Source organism: Camelus bactrianus, chromosome 25, assembly GCF_048773025.1.
Source record: "Camelus bactrianus isolate YW-2024 breed Bactrian camel chromosome 25, ASM4877302v1, whole genome shotgun sequence".
Classification (NCBI taxonomy): Eukaryota; Metazoa; Chordata; class Mammalia; order Artiodactyla; family Camelidae; genus Camelus; species Camelus bactrianus.
In genome coordinates, this window is record NC_133563.1 from 14845172 (window position 1) to 14859005 (window position 13834).

General features: G+C 37.3%; 1 protein-coding gene and 1 non-coding gene across 3 annotated transcripts in view; both read left to right on the forward strand.

Annotated features, from left to right (window-relative positions):
* The window catches only part of EMC2 (ER membrane protein complex subunit 2), a 479224-nt gene that overhangs the window by 81083 nt on the left and 384307 nt on the right, over window positions 1-13834 (forward strand). For both annotated transcript variants that reach the window (XR_012502164.1, XR_012502163.1), the window contains exon 13: window positions 1869-1951. The gene's annotated coding sequence lies outside the window, so the exon portion shown is untranslated. The remainder of the gene's footprint in view (window positions 1-1868; window positions 1952-13834) is intronic.
* On the forward strand, window positions 5809-5999 carry LOC123617090 (U2 spliceosomal RNA). Its single transcript, XR_006725165.1, has one exon. It is a non-coding gene; the product is annotated as a U2 spliceosomal RNA (small nuclear RNA).

The window sequence follows — 13834 nt, forward strand, 5'->3', positions numbered from 1 at the left end:
AGCCTGAGAGGAAGCGAATATTAATTAGGTACCTACTGCAGAAGTTCTCCAATTATTTTCTATTTACGACATCCTCAGGATTCCTAGACCAAAATAAATAACAACTATACTGTTGATTGAGTGGCTAAGTCCACTTCAAATGTATATATTAACAACTTAGTAGCTTTTTGAGAAAAATAATACACATAGTTGAAAGAAAAAAATTGTTTTAGTCTTAACCACAGTTAACTTACTAACAAGATGTATGGGCCTCTTGGGCATTGCACACTTCTCAGACATCAGAATCAGATTCAACACCACCATCTTCATTTCCTGTTGTACACTGATTTTCATGCTAATTTGCTTTTTGTCCAACAATCACCAAAACTCAGCTTCACAGAGATATGATGTCACTGAAAGGAATGTAGTATGATCTGATGTTGAAGCTGTGAACTGCCTGGAACTAGTAGTTCACACAGTGGCTGACAGATTTCAAATATTGCTGTATTTCCCTTGAAATTTTAAAATATCCCGTGCTTCCCCTATAAATGTCCTGCAGTTCCCTGGGGTGCCTCAGTGCACAATTTGAGAACCATATTCTAGGTTCTATATATATATAGATCACTTACTTCTCACAATAGCTTGGAAGGTAGATGTTATTATTCCCAAGTTGGATGAGACAACTAAGGTCTGAAAAGGGCATGAATTTACCCCAAACCTCCTACTTAGTAATTAGCAGAGCAGAGGCTTGAACCCAAGCCTTCTGGCTCCAAACCCCATTGCATCATGCCATGTGTCATGAGATTTTGCAGGATTAAGGTATTCACAGCTTCCTCTCCCCATGACCTTTCCTGGGTTTCAAGCAACATTGAAATTACTATTTTTTTAAAACATGTGGAAGTGCTTGAAGCTCATGGAAATGATTTCAAGTCATGTCTACATTTTTAGCTTTAAGGCACACCTGCTAGAAAATAAATTCTCTTGAGCAGAGATTAAAGAGCTTTAAAATGGTCTTAAAATGGCCCAAGGAAGCTTGTTTAAGCTTTTAAATCAAGACAGTACATTTCTAATTAACTTGTAATTATTTACTGCTAATTTTTAATGTGACATTTAGTATCGACCACATATCACTTTTTCTCCAGCTGTCAGAACAGTCCCTAAACTAAACCTTCTTCACCAGCTGTTGCCTAATTCAGTATGGTCTGTGTTGGAATTTTTCCAACTCTGCCTGCACATAATTTCTAAGTCTCAACAGACCTGTGCAAAAATGAACCATAACTATAATCTTTCATGTTACTCATAGTTCTATTTAATTATCTGAAATACTACCTGATAAATAGCACAATCAGAAGAATTCCAGTTTAACAGTAACTAATTCCACATCACTTTTCTTCTCTCGTCTAATTTGAAACAGGTTTTGGATTACTACTTCTAAATTATGTAAACTCCTAATCAATGATTAATTTAAGAATCTTCAGGCTGCTGCCTTTTTCTTTTTTCTTTTTTAATGTGGTTCCTAAGTATCACTAAATTCAGGCTTACTCAAATGAAACTTTTTTATTTCCTAGACTTTTTAGACCTTTATTTTCTACTGAGTTTGTTGAGGGGACAAAAGATAGGTGGTTAATCCTCATAAACAGAAAATTATTTTCAAAGAAAATGTTTCTTAATGTAGAATTGAAGGTACATTTGTATTAAGTGCCTCTGACACAGAGAATTATCTGAATTAAGTGGAAAAACTGTTCCTCATTTAAAACCAAATTCATCAATGAGTGGAAATAGAGTGATGTTTATAGAGCACTCTGTAAATGCTAGGCATTCTCATTTACTATTTTGTTAGAACCTGAACACAACAATGGCAGGTCATTGTTATTACCTTCATTTTGCAGATGAGGAAGCTCACAGCTGAGAGTTAGAAGAAATCTCTCAAGTTTACAAAGGAATAATTCTTAGAGTTTACATTCAAACTCAGGTGAGTCTGACATCAACGTTGTAGCTGTGGCTTTTGCCCACAGAAGTGTGCTGCCTTCAGATCAAGGTATATGGGGATGGGCTTGTGTCTTTTATGTTTCAGTGGTGATTGCATATGAAAATATGATTTTTTTAATTTATCAAATATTCATTGAGTGCTACAGTGTGAGTCACTTTTCTAGGAGCTAATTGTGCTATTGTGAATATTGACCTTCATTAAGCTATATAGCTTATATGCATTTTCTAAAAATCTGTGATTTATTTTTTGCTCTTCTGTTTGACATTAGGGATCTCAAAGGATCCCAGTGAGTTGTTGATCATCTGCAATATTGAAAAAGTGTTGGACTTGATCCCATGTGGATCCATGTTTGTTTTTTCTACTTGGTACTTTGGTGAAAGAGTCAATTTCTATGTGCTGGCTCTGCTTCTTCATTTGTATAATGAGAGGAATGAAATGTATGATCTCTGAGGTTTTTCTGAGTACTAAAACTCTAAGTACACTCATGTTTTATGGGTTAGTCCCAGTGATTCATGTGATCAATGCAAGGTTATATTATTTTATTTTGTGAAAGTCAGCCTTTCTATTATGTAGAAATTGAATTAAGCAGTCCTACCTAACTCTCTTTACTGTTTCCAATTATTTTAAAATTACCTGCATAGAGATGTAATTAAAAAGTTTGTATGATTGATATATTTTTTAAATGATGGCTCTTTAAATATGCCACTCAACATTTTCCATGCTTTTAATTGTCTTTTAAAAAGGGATTTGTTGATACTTGGGCTACAAGTTTTTCTGAAGATGAAAGTCGATCATCTGAAAGTACAAAAAAAAAAGAAACAGGAGTTTATTAGCTAAACATTGCCCTCTTAAAAACAGCATTAGTGCTCTAAGAGAAATTGTTCAATTGATCAATATTCCATTGAGTACCTATCATATACTCAGCCTTGTACAAGATTATTAAGTATACTTTAACACATCTTCACTATTTCAAATGATCAAATGATGTGGCCAAAGGCAAGCTGAGACTTGTCAGCCAGCAAAGGTCTTTGCCCTGAGGTTACTCTATTTAGGATATACTTAAACAAAACATTAATGGGTTCTATCATATTTATTAGATTTCTCAGAACTGCAGGAGCCAACAAAGCAAAGCAATGACTCTATTTAGCTATAGGTACTCTGTGGTTTTCACATTGGTTCTTGAATCCAAATTTCCACGAATACTGTGAAATGTACTCAGATTTGTGAACTAATGTTCCTGACACATCTCATATTTTCCTATGGATTTCTTTGTGGGCTGTCAGACAGATGTGTTTTTCTTTGGGTTTTGCCATAGAATTCCCTTATGGGATAGATTTCAACCCTTAGTCAGCCTTGGGGGAAAATAAATGTTTCCTTATATATGAACTTAGTTCATATCATGTTGCATAACTATTCCGGGTGCACAGCCCTGTATATTTGGAATATTCTCTGGGGCTTAAACTTTCCTTTCAGAGATAGTTTGTTTGAAAACCTATCAGTATTGTCAAAGATAGAGGCTTACATGCTTTCATACACAGGGCTGTCAGAATCAAGTTTCTAAACTATTCTCGATTGTATAAAGATCACAATTAAAATTTTCTCTCTTGCCAGATCCGATCCTATCTTTAACACTGTATGCATAATCCTTTAGGGTATCAGTATTTAACACTGCCAGAAAGAGTTATTAAATGTGATAACTCCAGAAAGATTATTTCTGTAATATCAAACATGGAAAACTAAAGTACATTTTAGGTCTGTAATCCTAGAATTGCCATGTAATGTAATGAAGTGAAATTGCTTCATGTAAAAGAAGTTCATATGGTTGAATTTCCGGCTCTGGATTTGAGCAAAATAAAGTGTTCCATAGGTCCATGATGAAACTTGGATAATCAAAGGCATTACTTCTCTGAGTTTTCCAGATTGGGTCTCTCAGTGAGAGATGTCAGAATCCTATAGATAAAATCACAAGCTCTGGAGTCAGTTGACTTGAGTTCAGATTTGAGCTCTGGCACTTTTTAGCTATAAAATTGAATAGTATGATACATCACAGGGAATTTGTGGGGATTAAATAATGAATATAAATTGCATAGCATGAAGCCTAGCACATAGGAAATGCTTAATATATGTTAGCTAAAATGAATCAACAGAAATAAAACTTTACCTCAACACTCACTTCCAAGCATCTGTGAAGCAAACTTAGGCTATGAAGAAATTTGCAAATGATTTTGGGATTTTCTTTGGACTAGAATATTTTGGCACCACCCATCCTGGTAGGAAGGAACCAACATTCACTGGCCATCTCCTGCACATCAGATGATATGTTAGAATCTTTGCATAGATGAGCTCATAAAATTCTTTAAAAAAGCAAAAATACCTATGAGAGATTCCTATTTTAAAATAAAGACATAAGCTCAAATAATAATAATAAGTTGCAGAGCTATGATTTAAATTCTTATCTATTTGACTTCCTAATCCAAGTTTTTAACTCCTCCACTGTGCTGCCTCTCAAAAGGCAAAGCCCCCTGAAATTCAACCATGTTATATGACTTCTTTGTGCCATGAAGAGAGAAAAATAAAAGTGGAAAGTGATGAAGATTTTTACCATAGAGAAAACTTGACATTTCCTGTGAAAAGGCATAGATGATTTCAAATGGTGAACAAGCCTAGAAACTTTGCGGGAGGCTTTGAAATGTAATTAGGCGTACACATTCAGGCGTATTCTCAGACTTGTTTCTGTAGCTCCTTCTCTTTTACTTCCACCCACACTTACATGCAGTTACAGTTGCCTGGATCAGTTTGTGTCTATTGGCAATCTTGGACTCGGATGCAATGAGGGTGGCTGGGAATGGTGGGTGGGAAATAACTACATTTGCATTTTTAAAATATCACACTGCCTGCAGTCGATTAGAGAAAGGCCAGATGAATGTAGGAAGATCAGTTAGGAGACTACTGCAGTAATTAAGATGAAAGATGATGATTCTTAGAGTGGACTAGTAGTAATCAAGAGGATGAAGAGTTAATGGGACTTTGTGATAGAATGGATATGACTGGTGAGGTGAGGAAGGTTCAAGTAGAACTCTTAGTTCTGCAAGTTTCACTAAGATGGGGAAACCAAAGTAGAGTCATGTTTTAGGGGACCGATCAATACCTTGTTTTTTGTATATGCTGAATTTGAACATGCTGAGTTTGAGACCTCTAAATGGAAATGTAGGATAGGAGGTTGAAATAAAGATATAAGGCTCAGAGGATCGTCCTGGATGAGAGCTATAAATATGGGGGAGGTGATCATAGTATATGTGGCAATTAAAGCTGTGGAAATGCTTTTCTTTAAAAAGTACAGAGGATGAGAGAGAAAGGTTGTCTGTCTACCACCCATGCTTTTGGAAATCCACATTTGATGGCTGAGTGGATGAAGATTAGCCTGCAAAGGAAATACAGGGGTGACCAGGGATAAAGGAGTAAAGGACTCCTTCAGAAGGACTGATTAACACGTGATAGTAGATAAAGGCTGAACCATGTTCATAGATTTTGTAACATGTAATGAATTAGTGACCTTAGCAAGTTCTCTGTTGATGAAGCGATGAAGATAGACACTGAATTGCAGGGGTTGAGAAGTAAGAAGAGGATGAGAAATTGGAACAGTGTGTAGAAAGAATAAAACCTGTTGAGGAATTTGGTTAGGGTTTTAGAACCTATGAAAAATCACTTAGGCTTTCTCTTTTCTTTTTTCCTGACTATTTAGGAAAAGCAAAATGTTGCCATTTTTAGGGTAAATTTTTTCTTGTACCACAACCAAAAAGAAAAAAAAAAAAAGAAGAAGAAAAGGAAAAAGAGAATCAATCACTTCTCAGCCTTTTGGCTAAGATGATGTGTACTATCTATTCTTATTAATTTTGTATTTGATAACTCTTCTAACCAAGGACAATATCTTAAATGGGTTTTTGGAGCAGGGAGTTGTAATAGGAGCTTCCTGCATCCACTCCACGCATCGACCTGGTGTTGCAGTACCTCTAGGAATGCTGCAACCCCTGGGGGAGTAAGTCAGGGTTTACGAGTAGATGGGGGGCCGGTAGCTTGTGCCCTGCAGCTCATGCTGGTCTTTCTTCTCCCGCTCCTCAGCTTATGTGTAGCCTGTTTTTCTGACTTGTGCTTTTTGGGACCAATGTTCACGATGCGGGAAGAGAGACGAGGAAAAGTGTGTAAACTTACTCATGATGGAGCTTACTGAGCATGCCAGTTTAGCTTGGTGCTTGACTCTCCTAGTCCTGGATTACTACTGCAAGAAAGTGTTAAGACGAGAAAGTCAGGAATATGACTTACACATTTGATTGCTTGTTCTTCTCTTAGTGAAGTGAGGGACTCCTGGTGGAGGATTATGGAAATGGTACAGCACCCTACACGGGGGAGAAGGGGATGAGAGAGATGCAGCAGGTTTTTTTTTTGTTTTGTTTTGTTTTTTTTTTTTTGAAAGAAAGAAAGAAAGGAAGGAAGAAAGAAAGAAAGAAAACCAAATTAAAGCCAAAGGGAAATCTTCATAAGTATTTAAAAGGTAGCCTAATTTTTCCACCTAGAGATGGGGAGCTGGAATGGGAATGTGGAGACTATTCCAGGCCAATACAGAGGAAATGCCTTACTTGAGGAAGGGTGGGGAAGGGGCAGGAGTATAGTAGTGATAATTGTGGGTTCTCTACTTCGGTAAATGAAAATCCAGTGTAGTGAAATTATCTCCAAAATATTCTCATTGACAAGGTTGATTTATTGATGTTACCAAGCCAATAATTAACTTATTTTGTTTTCCTTTGTATTTCTGATGTGATTTTTCTTTTCTTTGGGGGTAATAAACCAATGTCTAGTTTAAAGAATGTGGAGGGAGGAAGTAAAGGTAAGGGGAGGAAGATCCTTGTTACAAAGAAGAACAGCATAAACCTTCTCTTTCTTAGCAAAGTAGAGGTAAGTGATTTTGTTTAAGTTAAAGGTTGCATGATTCCACTTCATTAGCTTTTGAGCACCAACTTGGTAGAAAACATTCTGTCAGTGTTTCGAGTACTATTCAACATCTTCCTACCTTTAAGCATTTTTTTAATGCTTTTTTTTAAAACATTTTTATTGATTTATAATCATTTTACTATGTTGTGTCAAATTCCATTGTAGAGCACAATTTTTCAGTTATACATGAACATATATATATTCATTGTCACATTTTTTTCTCTGTGAACTACCATAAGATCTTGTATATATTTCCCTGTGCTATACAGTGTAATCTTGTTTATCTATTCTGCAATTTTGAAATCCCAGTCTCTCTCTTCCCACCCCCTGCCCCCTTGGCAACCACAAGTTTGTATTCTATGTCTGTGAGTCTATTTCTGTTTTGTATTTATGCTTTGTTTTTTGTTTTTTTTTTTAGATTCCACATATGAGCGATCTCATGTGGTATTTTTCTTTCTCTTTCTGGCTTACTTCACTTAGAATGACATTCTCTAGGAGCATCCATGTTGCTGCAAAGGGCATTATGTTGTCGGTTTTTATGGCTGAGTACTATTCCATTGTATAAATAACCACATTTTCTTTATCCAGTCATCTGTTGGTGGACATTTAGGCTGTTTCCATGTCTTGCCTATTGTAAATAGTGCTGCTATGAACATTGGGGTGCAGATGTCATTTTGATGTAGGGTTCATTCTGGATATATGCCCAAGAGCAGGATTCCTGGGTCATATGGTAAGTCTATTCCTAGTCTTCTGAGGAATCTCCATACTGTTTTCCACAGTGGCTGCACCAAACTGCATTCCCACCAGCAGTGAAGGAGGGTTCGCTTTTCTGCACAGCCTCTCCAGCATTTGTCATTTGTGGACTTTTGAATGATAGCCATTCTGACTGGTGTGAGGTGATACCTCATTGTAGTTTTGATTTGCATTTCTCTGATCATTAGTGATATTGAGCATTTTTTCATGTGCCTATTGATCATTTGTATGTCTTCTTTGGAGGATTTCTTGTTAGGTCTTCTGCCCATTTTTGGATTGGGTTGTTTATTTTTTTTCTTATTGAGTCGTATGAGCTGCTTATATATTCTGGAGATCAAGCCTTTGTCGGTTTCATTTGCAAAAATTTTTTCCTATTCCGTAGGTTGTCTTTTTGTTTTACTTATGGTTTCCTTTGCTGTGCAGAAGCTTGTAAGTTTCATTAGGTCCCATTTGTTTATTCTTGCTTTTTTTTCTATTGCTTGAGTAGACTGTTCTAGGAGAACATTTTTGAGATATATGTCATAATGTTTTGCCTATATTTTCCTCTAGGAGGTTTATTGTATCTTGTCTTATGTTTAAGTCTTTGATCCATTTTGTGTTGATTTTTGTGTATGGTGTAAGGGAGTGTTCTAGCTTCATTGCTTTACATGCTGCTGTCCAGTTTTCCCAACACCATTTGCTGAAGAAACTGTCTTTATTCCATTGTACATTCTTGCCTCCTTTGTCGAAGATGAGTTGACCAAAAGTTTGTGGGTTCATTTCTGGGCTCTCTATTCTGTTCCATTGGTCTATATGTCTGTTTTTGTACCAATACCATGCTGTCTTGATGACTGTAGCTCTATAGTATTGTCTGAAGTCTGGGAGAGTTATTCCTCCAGCTTCATCTTTCTCTTCAGTATTGCTTTGGCAATTCTAGGTCTTTGATGGTTCCATATAAATTTTATTATGATTTGTTCTAGTTCTGTGAAATATGTCCTGGGTAATTTGATAGGGATTGCATTAAATCTGTAGATTGCCTTAGGCATTGTGACCATTTTAACAATATTGATTCTTCCAATCCAAGAGCATGGGATATCTTTCCATTTTTTAAAGTCTTCTTTAATTTCCTTCATCAATGGTTTATAGTTTTCTGTGTATAATTCTTTCACCTCCTTGGTTAGATTTATTCCCAGATATTTTATTACTTTGGGTGCTATTTTAAATGGGATTGTTTCTTTACTTTCTTTTTCTGTTGATTCATTGTTAGTGTAAAGAAATGCAACTGATTTTTGAACGTTAATCTTGTAACATGCTACCTTGCTGAATTCTTCGATCAGCTCTAGTAGTTTTTGTGTGGACCTTTTAGGGTTTTCTATATATAGTAACATGTTGTCGGCATATAGTGACACTTTTACCTCTTCTTTTCCAATTTGGATCCCTTTTATTTCTCTCTCTTGCCTGATTGCTGTGGCTAGGACTTCCAAGACTATGTTGAATAGGAGTGGTGTTAGTGGGTATCCTTGTCTTGTCCCAGATTTTAGTGGGAAGCTTTTGAGTTTTTCACCGTTGAGTACTATGCTGGCTATAGGTTTGTCATATATAGCTTTTATTATGTTGAGATATGTTCCCTCTATACCCACTTTGGTGAGAGTTTTTATCATAAATGGTTGTTGAATTTTATCAAATGCTTTTTCTGCATCGATTGAGATGATCATGTGGTTTTTGTCCTTTCTCTTGTTGATGTGATGTATTACATTGATTGATTTGCATATGTTGAGCCACCCTTGTGTCCCTGGGATGAACCCCACTTGGTCATGATGTATAATCTTTTTTATGTGTTGTTGGATTCTATTTGCTAATATTTTGGTGAGGATTTTGGCGTCTATGTTCATCAGTGAAATTGGCGTATAATTCTCTTTTTCGTAGTGTCTTTGCCTGGTTTTGGTATCAAGGTGATGGTGGCTTCATAGAATGAGTTTGGGAGTATTCCCTCCTTTTCAGTCTTCCGGAAGAGTTTGAGAAGGACTGGTATGAGTTCTTCTTTGTATGTTTGGTAGAATTCCCCGGTGAAGCCGTCTGGTCCTGGACTTTTATTTGTAGGGAGGTTTTTTTATTGCTAATTCGATTTCATTTCTAGTGATCGGTTTGTTCAAATGGTCAGTTTCTTCTTGATTCAGTCTTGGTGGACAGTATGTTTCCAGAAACTTGTCCATCTCCTCTAGGTTATCCAGTTTGGTTCCATATAGTTTTTCATAATATTCTCATATGATATTCTGTATTTCTATTTAATTTGTTGTAATTTTTCCATTTTCCTTTCTTATTTTGCTAATTTGTGCTCTCTCTTTTTTCTTCTTTGTGAGTTTGGCCAGAGGTTTGTCGATTTTCTTTTCTTTTTCAAAAAACCAGCTTTTGGTTTGATTGATTTTTTTTATGGTTTTTTAATCTCTATTTTATATATTTCCTCCCTAATCTTTATAATTTCCTTCCTTCTGCTGCCTTTTGAGGTTTTTTTGTTCTTCTTTTTCTAGTTCTTTTAGTTGGTGGGTAAATTGTTTTTGAGATTGTTCTTTTTTGAGGAAGGCCTGTATCACTATAAACTTCCCTCTTAGCACTGCCTTTGCTGTGTCCCATAAATTTTGTGTGGTTGTGCTTTCATTTTCATTTGTCTCAAGGTATTTTTTAATTTCAGCTTTGATTTCCTCATTGACCCATTGGTTTTTTAATAGCATATTGTTTAATCTCCATGCTTTCCTTTTTTTCTCCTTTGTTTCTGTGTTGTTGATTTCTAGTTTCATGGCATTGTGTTCAGTAAAGATGCTTGAGATAATTTCTATCTTCTTAAAATTGCTGAAGTTTCTTTTGTGCCCAAGTACATGATCAATCCTAGAAAACATTCCATGTGCACTTGAAAAGAATGTATATCCTATTTTTGGGGAGTGTAATGCTCTGAAAATATCCACCAAATCTAATTTTTCTATTGTATTGTTTCTCTGTTGCTTTATTTATTTTCTGTCTGGAAGATCTGTCTAATGATGTTAATGTAGTGTTAAAATCTCCAACTATGATTGTATTCCCATCAATATCCCCCTTTATATCTGTTAGTAATTGCTTTATGTATTTAGGTGCTCCTATATTGGGTGCATATATATTAACGAGTGTAATATCCTCATCTTGTAGTACTCCTTTAATCATTATAAAATGTCCTTCTTTATCTTTCTTTATGGCCTTTGTTTTAAATTCTATTTTGTCTGAAATCAGTACTGCTACACCTGCTTTTTTGGCTTTTCCATTTGAATGGAATATCCTTTTCCACGCTTTCACTCTCTGTATGTGTCCTTCTCCCTAAAGTGGGTCTCTTGTATGCAGCATATTGAAGGTTCTTGCTTTATTATCCAGTCTGCCACTCTATGTCTTTTGACTGGAGCCTTTAGTCCATTAACATTTACAGTAATTAATGATAGATGTGTGTTTATTGCCATTTTGAACTTACCTTTGCAGTTGAATTGGTATATCCTCTTTGTTCCTTTCTTATTCCTTTTGTGGTTTGGTAATTTTCCTTTGTATTATCATGGATTTTATTTAGTTTTTGTGACTCCCCTGTAAGTTTTTGGCTTGTGGTTATGCTTTTTTGTAAGTGTATTAGCCCATTAGTATAACTGTTTTTATTAAATTGATAGTAACATGATCTCAATCCCATCCTACTGAGAACAAAAAATTTTAAAAAGAAAGAAAAAATATTCTGTATTTTCCTGCCTCCCTCTCCCACTCTCAATGATTTAGATGTCTTCTTTTACAGTTTTGTGTTTATTTTATTTGTAATTTATGAGTTATCACCTTTCCAGTTGTGAGTTTCTCATTTCTGTAGCATCCTGCTGCTTTTCTATTTAGAGTAGACCTTTTAATATTTCTTTTAACATGGGTTTAGTGTTGCTAAAGTCTTGTAGTTTTTTTCTTGTCTGTGAAAATCTTTATGTCTCCTTCTATCCTCAAGGATAGCCTTGCTGGATAAAGGATCCTAGGCTGCATCTTTTTTTCATTCAGGGCTTTGAATATATCTTGCCACTCCCTTCTGGCCTGTAGTGTTTGTGTAGAGAAATCAGCTGAGAGCCTTATGGGGGTTCCCTTGTAACCCACTCTTTGCTTTTCTCTTGCTGTCTTTAGGATCATTTCTTTATCCTTGACTCTGGCCATCTTGATTATGATATGTCTTGGTTTGGGTCTGTTTGGATTCTTCCTGTTTGGGACCCTCTGAGCTTCCTGCACTTGGATATCTGATTCCTTCTTTAAGTTTGGGAGGTTTTCAGTCATGATTTCTTCTAATACCTTTTCAATCCCCTTTTTTTTTCTTCCCCTTCTGGGACCCCTATTATGCAAAGATTGGCATGCTTTATATTATCCCATAGGTCCCTTATGCTATTTTCATTTGTTTTTGTTTGTTTATCTTGTAGCTGTTCCGATTGGGTGCTTTCTATTGTCCTGTCTTCTAGGTCACTTATTCGTTCCTCTACATTATCTAGTCTGCTTTGCACAGCCTTTAGATCATTTATCATCTCAGCCAATGAGTTTACCAGTTCTACTTGTCTCTTCTTTATAGCTTCAATTTCATTTTTGACATATTTTATATCTCTACACAGTATCTCTTTTAGTTCCTTCAGTACTTTGATCACTCCTTTTTTGAAATCTTGATCTAGTAGGCTATCGATGTCTATTTTATTGATCGTTCTTTCAGGGGATTTCTCTTGTTATTTTAATTGGGAATGGTTTCTCTGCTTCTTCATCTTGCTCATACCTCTCTGGCACTGTGGTTTATGGAGTATCAGTTATCTATTGTGGTCCTTAAGGAGTTTATCTATCTAATGCCTATGTAGGAATAAAACTTAAAAAAAAGAGAGAGAGTGAGAGAAAGAATTTTAAAAGAAGGGAGAAAAAAAAGTTTGAAAACAGAGTGTAATGAATAATAGAAGAGCAAGTTGAAGCAGAATAGCAATCGGGTTGAGACGTCCTTTAAAAACCTTCAAAAAAGGAGAAAAGAGGAAAAAATGTATTTGAAATCTGTGTATAATCAATAACAGGACAGCAAAACTAAGAGAAATAAAAATGAAATGATGTGGATTTTAAAAAATAATAATAAAAATATTTTTTAAAAATTTAAAAGGGACTAAAACTGGGGGTGTATATAATTGTTTAAGAAGTAAAAATTAAAAGGATAATAGAAAATAGAACAGATAAAAACAGATTTAAAAAAAGAAAAAGGGGGAGCGGTGTTCTCCTGGAGACTGTGTGCTTTTAATGCGAAGTCTTTCTGTCTTTGTCCTGTTTTGGAAGCTCAGCTTGCTGTTTCCAGAGGCCCTCTGTTGGCGCCCTCGTCTGTGCTGCTCCCAGTGCCTGTTGGGAAGCAGATCGTGCCCCCTCCAAACACTGGGTCAGGTGCAGCTCTCCTTTGCTGTAGGCGGGCGGGTCACTGCCACTCCTGATGCCACAGTCAGATGTTGCAGACTGGCCGGGTAGGAGAGTGGGTCGCGCCCCCTCCCAGCACCGCGGTCAGGGGCTGCATTCCGGCCCGCAAGGTGGGGGGCTGCCCGCCCTTTCCAGCGCCGGTCGCTCTGCTGCTCTGTGCCGCTGCGCGCTCCGCCTCAGGTCGGTGCTACGCAGGCGGGCTCGGGGAAGACCGAGGAACAGCCCTGCCCCTGTTCCGGCCAAAACCCAGCTCCTTGTTTGTCTTGGCGGATCAAGTTCTCTGAGGGATCAGGATGGAAGGATCCTATCTGCCTCATGGTAGACAAGTCTCCCTCTGGCCTTTGAGGCCACTAAGCCCTTAGGTGCTGATTCAGGTTTCGCCCCGCACCCCGCCTGGGTGCTAAGCTCAGGAGGATATGGAGGCTGTGCCTGAGCCCCGCCTCTCTTCACCAGAAAACTTCCAGTGGGTTTTCAGAGATTGGGTTATGCACCCTTCCCCCCAGGGCACATCAGCCATGCTGTTTTATGGAGGGCCCAGGTTGTTCTGCCCTGTGCACCCACAGCCACGGCGCGCAGCCTCCTGCAGTCCCCCAGGGCTGCCTCAGTGCAGCTGTCCCCGTCCTCTGCCTGGCTTGGGCAGCCTGGCCCTGCCCCCAGCTGCCGGCCTGCGTTTCGGGCTGGGTGTCGGGG